The 8619-nt window shown below is 35.4% G+C and overlaps 1 long non-coding RNA gene across 1 annotated transcript; it reads left to right on the top strand.

The window, feature by feature from the left end:
• Positions 1-5123: 5123 nt before the first annotated feature.
• On the top strand, positions 5124-8383 carry LOC135147687 (uncharacterized). The gene is made up of 2 exons (XR_010285419.1): positions 5124-7157; positions 7304-8383. It is a non-coding gene; the product is annotated as an uncharacterized LOC135147687 (long non-coding RNA).
• The last annotated feature ends 236 nt before the right edge of the window (positions 8384-8619 follow it).

Below are 8619 nucleotides of genomic sequence, written 5' to 3'. Positions count from 1 at the left end.
AGACTTATGCCAGCAACCACTGGACTTGATCAGTACAAGAAAGATACATCAACTGAAATGTCAAGTCTCAGAGGTATTCAACTTATCACTTTACTTAACTGCAAGTAGATCACATACTATATTTTACATAAGGTATTACTTCATTCATGAGAATGTCTATCGTATTTCTTGAATGAATTCATGAGTATTAAAATGTCTATACATAGGACTTGTGAATTTATTTAAAATCCAATACCTCGTGCTTTTTGCTATTCTATGTGATTGCCATGTTTATTGCTTTGCATGCTTAGATGGTGATTATATGTTTTAGCATGAGTGTTTGTTATCTCAATTATTTAAATTGTGTTGCATGACAATTAAGTGACTTATTTGTTCATGATTTAAATGATTAGGGATGACATGAAGCATGACTTAATTATGTTATTTTTTCTTGATCTATACCTCTTCAACAAATTGGTATCTAGTTTGAATCTATTTATAATTTAGTCATGATATACTAATATTTGTGGAGTTACTTAGATTCTCTCTAGGCTGAATCCATTTATATTAGTGTATATATGTGAAGCATAGCTATTTGTGATAGATATTTGATGATTTATTAATTGGTATTTTATTTCATGTCTAACTGCACATAGGTGTGATACTTTTAGTGTTAGTGATATTTTGCATGCTTATATGTAGATCACTAATATTAATTGTTAATATTTTTTTGCGAGGAGTTGTGTGAGTTTACTTGTACTCAATGCTTACATGTATAGGACTTGTGAACTTTTCTTCAACTTTCCCTCGGGCTTGCGAATATCGTTGTATGATTGTCATGATTTTTGTTGTTATATGCTGATCTGATAATTATATGATATTGCGTAGGTAATTATTATTTTATCTTAGTTAAATTGTGATCCATGACAATTATATGTTTATTTGTTTCATGATTGACCTTGATAGAATAATAGATGCATGATTAATTCACTTTTTAAAATATTTAATTGGTTTCTCTTTTTGATGCTTTATTGATGTTTTATTTGCGAATTAATTATGATGTATTGGCACTGGTGAAATATTGTTGCATATTTCTTAAAACCACTAGTGCTAATATATTTTAGGTGTTTAATATTCTGAGTACAAGGGAGACAACATAATCTTTATTCTGTCTCATATTTATGTTCTGGAGTGGTGAGTTTCTTCAAAGAAATTTTCTTATCAATTGATTTCAACAATTGGTATCCACTACTCTATTTCATAAATACTTCTTAGAATATTTTGCATCTATACATGTAGCGTCATAGGACGAGACATTGATTATCTTGTATTTGTGTACTTGGTGATCTTTGTCACTTACAACGTCTGTTTTGACGATGTGCTAGTATGAGGCCTTTTCACTAATTAGTGTGGCGAGTGCTTCAGACACTGTAGCGCATAAATTTTCTTGTTTTCTTTTTAAATTGTAGTGAGAAACAAGAGTCTGTGTCTTTTTCAAAGACTAGTTCATTTAAACTTTTATGCATAGATTCAGACTCTCGTACTCAAACAAGTTTTTAATGGAAAACTTTGATTCTTTCATCGGTTGTGATTGTCATTCTTTATGCAAATCATTTTTACAATCACAACTGATTCATTTTTTTCTCAAAAGATTAAATGCAATTGCTTTCATTTAAAATCATAGATTTTCTAAAGTGCATTTATATCTCATTCTGTTCTTTGGAACTTAATCAACCTCTTGGCTTTCCTAGATAGTCATAAGGTTGAAAACCAACAATCTTTATCCCAGACTACAAAACCAAATTCAGAACACATCCCAAATTTCCCCATGAAGTAATAAGGAACTTATTAGACTAGAGGTCAATGAGGGAGAAACTGTACTTGTTGCAGCAAATAAGGATGTGAGGGATAGTGTACCCACAGCTCTACCTCTCAAGGAGAAAAGGTGTTTTTGAACTTGAGGTAACTGTTGCTCATCTGTATTCTCTCAAAAGAATATAGAGCTGAAAAGGCAATAAAACAGTCTCTGGAATCATTCTCTCAACATGATGAGTCCATTGAAATTCGCTCGTCAGCCAGAGCATCTTGTATTGAGTCAAGCACATCATCAGTAATCACTCTGATGAAGAGCCTAAACAAAAATCTTATGGACACAATACAAGAGAGTGCACAGTAAGGTTAAAGGTTTTGTTCCAAAAGCAACTTCTTCATTTACCATTTTACGGTAGATAAGATGGTTGATGCCTTTATAGGTGTAAGGAGGAAACAAGGATCTCAATTGCCAAATCTTCAGGATTCTCGTCTCCCTCCCCAGATAAGAACAGATCTGGATCCAATCAGAATGGATTTCCTATTTATAGGAGATCGGCAACTCTCTGACTATGAGTCAATTTATTGATGAGTCGGTTGAGGATCGGGGATTTACGAAACCCCATTGCACCGCCAGTGACCTCTCTTGAAGGGGCTATGGTGATTTTCTCATGCAGGTACAGAAGACCATACTTTGAGTGCTGAGAGAAACACTGTGAGCCAAACACTGAGAGTTAAACACTTGGTGAGATTCTGAGAAGAACCAGTTAGATATCTGAATGAGAAATATGTGAGCATGAGTGAGTGCAAACACATAGGAAATTGAGAAGAGTGAAACACTTGTGAGGTACATATAATAATAATTGGTATTGGAAGCTCACAAGTTGTTGAAAGAATTGACGGAAGCAACTACGGTTCATTCCATTTCACGGTGTGAATTTATGGTTGATGATTCTCTTGAATCAAGTGTCTTCACAGACATTGAGGAGGACTTAGGCCTTTGCCATAATTAAGCCTTTTTCTAACCTCTCAGAGCAAACAACTCTGGATCCTTAATTGGATAAGCCACTTAGTGGTTGGCAACTTGTGGACCATGATTCGGATTTATCTGATGAGTCTGCAGGGACTGGGAATTACGAACTCCCATTGCACCACCGGTGACCCCCTTTAAGGGTGGCTAAGGTGATTTTCTTGCAGGTACTCAGCATTTTGGAAGCTCAGTATTTGTGTGGAGGGATACACTTACAGAACTCGTGAGTGACACCCTTACCCAAAAACCGAGAGAAAATTGAGTGTTGAGTGATACACCTGCAGAACATTTTAGTGAGACACCCACTAATTACCAAATTTATACCTAAAGACAAAGTGGATGTTGTTACTGGAATGTCAGTTTTTATTCCTTACTTTTCCGTTTGGAACCTATTCTTTCAGCATAGGGACCAACCCAATCAAAGTAAACCCTTCTTCTGAACTCTTTCTTCGACCCCAGCTTTAGCATTGTTTAGTTCTCTATGGGGAGATTATCTTTTGGTACAGGAAGTATTGTACACATTCCTTGACCTATTTGATACCACATATCCTTGGAGGATTCCACAACTAAGGGGGAGAATATATTTAGGGGGAGAATTTATGAAAGGGGGAAGAAAAAGTAAGTTAGCTTTCTTCTGTTGTCTACAACTAAGGGGGATTAAACTACTCTTTAGCTGTGTACTACTGAGGGGGAGATTTTTCTTTCATCTAAGGAGGAGGATGATCTTTCATCTAATGAAGATAGCTACTTATCACTAAGGGGAACCTGATCAAGGTAACGGGAGGAGAAGTATAAGGTGATACAATTATTCTTCAGTAAGTGGTAGAAAGGAACTTATTCATTACCACTGAAGAATACAATGAAGCTGCTGATTGTTCTTTGCATAATGGAATGTTTTGAATTCTCTTCAAGACAGACTATGAAGATTTTCAGGCAGGTAAGCAAGAACAAGAGAAATAAAGGTGATATGCACATTTGTTATTTCTATTCATGAAATCTGGAAATGTATTATATGATCCAGAAACTTTGTAGCATTATTTACTAGTCCAGGACTTTACTTTTTCTAGTGTTAGTTGAGTTATCCTCCAGAGGATTTGCTTGTTATGATTAACAAACAAATAGGGGGAGATTGTAAGTCTAAATGTAAAGACAACCCTATCTGTTACATAGGGATGATAACTCAACAATATAACAGGACAAGTAAATAACACTACACCTGCACCCGAATCAGAAGATACGAAGACAAAGGTTGAAGAAGCCATCTACAGTCTTGAAGGAATAAGTTCACTGGAAGAAGTTCATTAATATGTTCATGCCTCAGTGAAGAATAAAGATTGAAGTATTCAAGATTGTGGAAGCAATGAAGATGTTGTCCAAGTACTCGGAAGATTTCAGTGCAACCCCTGAAACAAGATATTTCTATATATCTTGGTTGGTTATTTATAATCAACAAACTGAAGCATAAACTAACCCGGAACCGACTGATCAATGTTTGTTGACAAAGACGGTACAATGTTTAACTTCAGTGTTTGTCGCTTGTGAACCAGACCAGTGCACTAAGCGTCAGCACGTACGGAGTTTTGCAAAGTATTTATCGATCGAAGAATTGATCCAGTTATATCAAGTCATTTGTTCCACAGCTAAGCCAAGCCAAACATCAGCTATGCCAAAGTCTCTGCTCAAATCCATATGTCAAGCTTCCACACAAAGCCATCTCAGGAAGTGACCTATCATTTATATGTGTGCACTTATATATTTGTATATGTACAAATATATTTATATATATGTATATATGTATATTTAATTAAATATAATATATATAATATATATGTATATATGTTTTTTTTAAACATATGTATATGTATATTTATATGTATGTATATTTAAAGAAATATATATGTATATAGTATATGTATTTATATTTTACATAAGCAATTATATAATTAAGTCTATATATACATATTATATTATGTGCATAAATATATTTATATTTAGAAAGAGCTATATATATCTTTATATATATATATTTATATTTATATTTACACATAGTTATATGTATATTATATATATTTAAATATATGAGAATATATTTAAATATATGTGTATATATATATTACTATATGTTTATATAAATATTATATATATGTATATATTTATATATACTTTTCTTTATATATATTTATGTTTATATTTATATTTATAAATAACTTTATATATCTCTATATATATTTATATATATATTTACATTTGTATTTACATATAATTATATATTATATATATTTAAATATATGAGAATATATTTAAATATATGTACATATATTATTATATGTTCATATAAATAAATTATATATGTGTGTATATATTTATATATACTTTTATTTATTAATATAATAACAACATAATATATTATATTATATATATTATGCATGCATATGATGATGTCAGGTGTCTAGGGCACCCTAGGGTTTGCATGTGCATGTGATGTCATGTGTCTCTCATGAGCTAGGGTTTCACACACACTTGATTTATATTCTAAGGCATTGCAGGAGGAGTGATAACAGTAGACTACAGAGGAGTTGTTTTGGCGCAAACTCACATATACTGACGCCTTCCCTTCCTGTGGCGCGAACTCATCAGGAGAGAGAACAGGGAGAGTTACACTCTAGCGCAAGTTTACCTCTTTTGGAATATTGGCTAAGTTATAAAGGAACTTGCGCTCATACTCTTGTACTGTGTACAAGGGCGCAAGTTTAATTTTAACTTAGTTAAAATACATGTCCAACACAGTGAACATCAGTGAGGCGCAACTTTGGTAGCGCAGGTTGAAGGAGGCGCAAGTTTGTGGTTTTGGAGAGAGAACAGGGGGAGTGTTTGTATGCAGGCGCAAGTTCCTTTTCCTTGGATTTATTCTAAGTCATGCTAACACTCCGTGAACATTAGTGGCGCAAACTCATGCAAGAGCGCAACTTCATCCAGGCGCCAACTCAATTCTGTTAACTAGGGTTAGTTAATGAGAAGCCTATAAATACTTGAGATGTGGGTTCATAATTTACACACACTCTTCACCACCTTTATGGTGGAATGACTTTGTGCCTTGCACACTACTACACACAAATAAATCATAGCTTAGTTTTGTAATATATATATATTTAGAAGCTAGGGTTTGTGAGTGTACGTAGTAGTGGTCATTGTAGCCAACCTTCGGGTTTGGATTTATAGCACCCTTCGAGGTATTTATCAATATACAGATATACCTTGGAAAATATTGTGTGTTGGTTTAATATTTTCATATCCTCAGAAACCGACCCAATAAATATCCGGAACACGAAACCCATTACAGAACTGCAATTTGTTTATCCGCAAGATTCGAAAGAATTTTAAATTGTAGTGAGTATCGTATTCAACCCCCCTTCTACGATACTTTGGACCTAACAGTCTGAAGTGCTTGTCCTTGATTCACAGGAGAGAAGAATGCTGGAGTGGTGACAGCCTCATTAGGTGAGAAATCTTCATCACTTTGCGAAGGGGTATCGTTTATTATAATGCCATCACCTGTGACTTCCAGAATTCTGACTTTCCATTTTTTGCGGAGGAGGCTGATTGTCCTTTGAATGTTTATTTCTTCCAAGTAACTTGTTTCAATTAGGAATTTGGGATGTTGGTAAAAACCTTCAGCATCGTAGATTTTGCTAAAGAGTAAAACATTCCCACAGTCTCGTATTAGATCTCTGAAGTTGCTCTCCGTCCAGCCCATTATGGGTAATCCCCTAACTTCAACCCAGGCTTTCCTTGAGGGCATGAGGTCCTCTACATTAACTTGCCGTACTTCCACAAACCCAATCTGCAAGAATTCCATATCCAACGATTCATAGTCCACTTTATTAGCAAAGAAAGCTATAAAAGTGGTCCCTGTAATTCCACGAATTTGCGCATTATGAGCCCCCAATCCCTCTGCTATCATCCGCACCGTGTCTATTGTCTCATTCTTTACTGTTCGTATAAAGATGCTTGACTTGATGACATTGGACATTTCCTCACTTGGGTTTATAGTAAGTTCTGTGTGCTCCCTCATTTGATTGTAGATTGGTACTTCCTCGATCTGCACATGATCTCTGACTTGTGGATGGGCATTTGTGCGTGCCTCTTTATGACTCAGCTTCGAGCTTTCTTGTGGAAGCGCCTCTTGCATTACAACATTTGATCCTTTGGGGGAAGATAATATTCCTTGCACAGGATGAGTCCTTGTGGAGGGTGTGCATTTGAGTTCTGGACTGTGTTTACCTGGCCTAGCAGTCTTAGACGGACCTGATGAAGTAGATTTATCCTTCGCTCTTGATAGGTAAAGTTTTCCGTATTCTGTAGAGGCTGAATTTAGTTTTTTGACAATTATTTGCACTGCCTCCTCATTCTCCATGATTAAGAACCCATAGCGTTTCCCATATTTGTCCCTTTTCCGAGGCAATATGATGTCCTTTATCTTTGCAGTTTGCTTGAAAAATTTCCAGAGATCTTTGGGATGTGAATTTTCCTGGAATCCTGTGAAGAATACTGTATGCTCAGCTTTTTTTGTCCGTATTCCATAGGTGCTTCCAATTGGCCCTCTTGTGTTAAAGTTATTTGCAGCTTTCGTAGTCTTCACGTCCTCCTGTTTTTTCTCATGAGAGTGTTGTTTAAGGAGCACATCTTTGAAGCTCCCCTGTTGAGAAATGTTATCGTTGCTGTTGTTATCCATTCCGGCTTCCAAAGAGTGGAAATGAATCTGCCCTAGTGCTAGAGAGATTGCTTTGTCATTTCCAAGCAAGGCATCGTTAAGGACTGATGGTTCAACAAATTGTGCAAAACCCTTCAGGAATGAGCGAGTGATGTCTAGGAGATCAGATAGTTTAGTTGAGCCCCTTTCGGAAGGACCACTGCGATGATGCTTTTCCGTTAGTGAATTGTAGTGGATTTGATTTAGGGCCATTCTGATACCTTCAGCGTCTCCCGAGGTTGCCAAATGTCTAGTGTTTGGGTGGATTAGCTCAGCATTCGCTTGTAGGAAATTTATCAGGACGGTGTCTTCTTTGTGGTTCGTAGATGCCCCTTTTACTTTCAGATTTTCGGCACGTGCCCACCACCCTTCGTTGAAGAGGAATCTATGGATTGCCCATAGAGCTTCCTCTTCCCCTTTAAGTCCCTCCTGAAGCAATCCAGGTTCAATTGCGTCCTTCAAGTAGTCGATCCGGGCGAGAGCTATTGGGACCAGGCTATAGTTACCCTTCTGAAATGATTCAGCCATTCCATGTTCCAAAAGGAACCAGTATTTGCAGGCCTCAATTGCCCCCTTCTCTAGTTCCTGCAAATTGGGGGTTTGAGGAACCCTAGTTTGAGATTGATCTTTGGTGTCTTTGTTGGTGCTTTGACTATTCCCAGTGTCCCCCTTGTTGAGTAGAGTTTCAGCTGCTTTGTCTGTGCCACGTGATCCTAGTGCTGTGTTCCCGGTGTAATAATCCTAAAACAAATAGGAATATATTTAAAAAATCAGGTTCAAGGATTTCAAAAGTTAATACAATTCTTTTCTTTTTAGATTTTAAAAATAATACAATTCTTTTCTTATTTAAGAATCCTAAAAAGAGTAGGATTATATTTATTTAAACTAACACACATAGATAAAATACAATTTATATTTAAGATTTGTAAGGTAATACGTACAAATTTTATTTTCAATTTAGTCTTATAATTTTTTTTAAAATTTCGTATAGAAAATAAAGATTGTAAAGATAATAATCATTAAAAAAAACTAATAGCAAAAAAATTAGAAC

This window comes from Daucus carota, chromosome 1 (genome assembly GCF_001625215.2).
Source record: "Daucus carota subsp. sativus chromosome 1, DH1 v3.0, whole genome shotgun sequence".
NCBI lineage: Eukaryota > Viridiplantae > Streptophyta > Magnoliopsida > Apiales > Apiaceae > Daucus > Daucus carota.
Note: the sequence above shows the minus strand (reverse complement) of the source record. Positions and strands in the feature narration are given on the sequence as shown.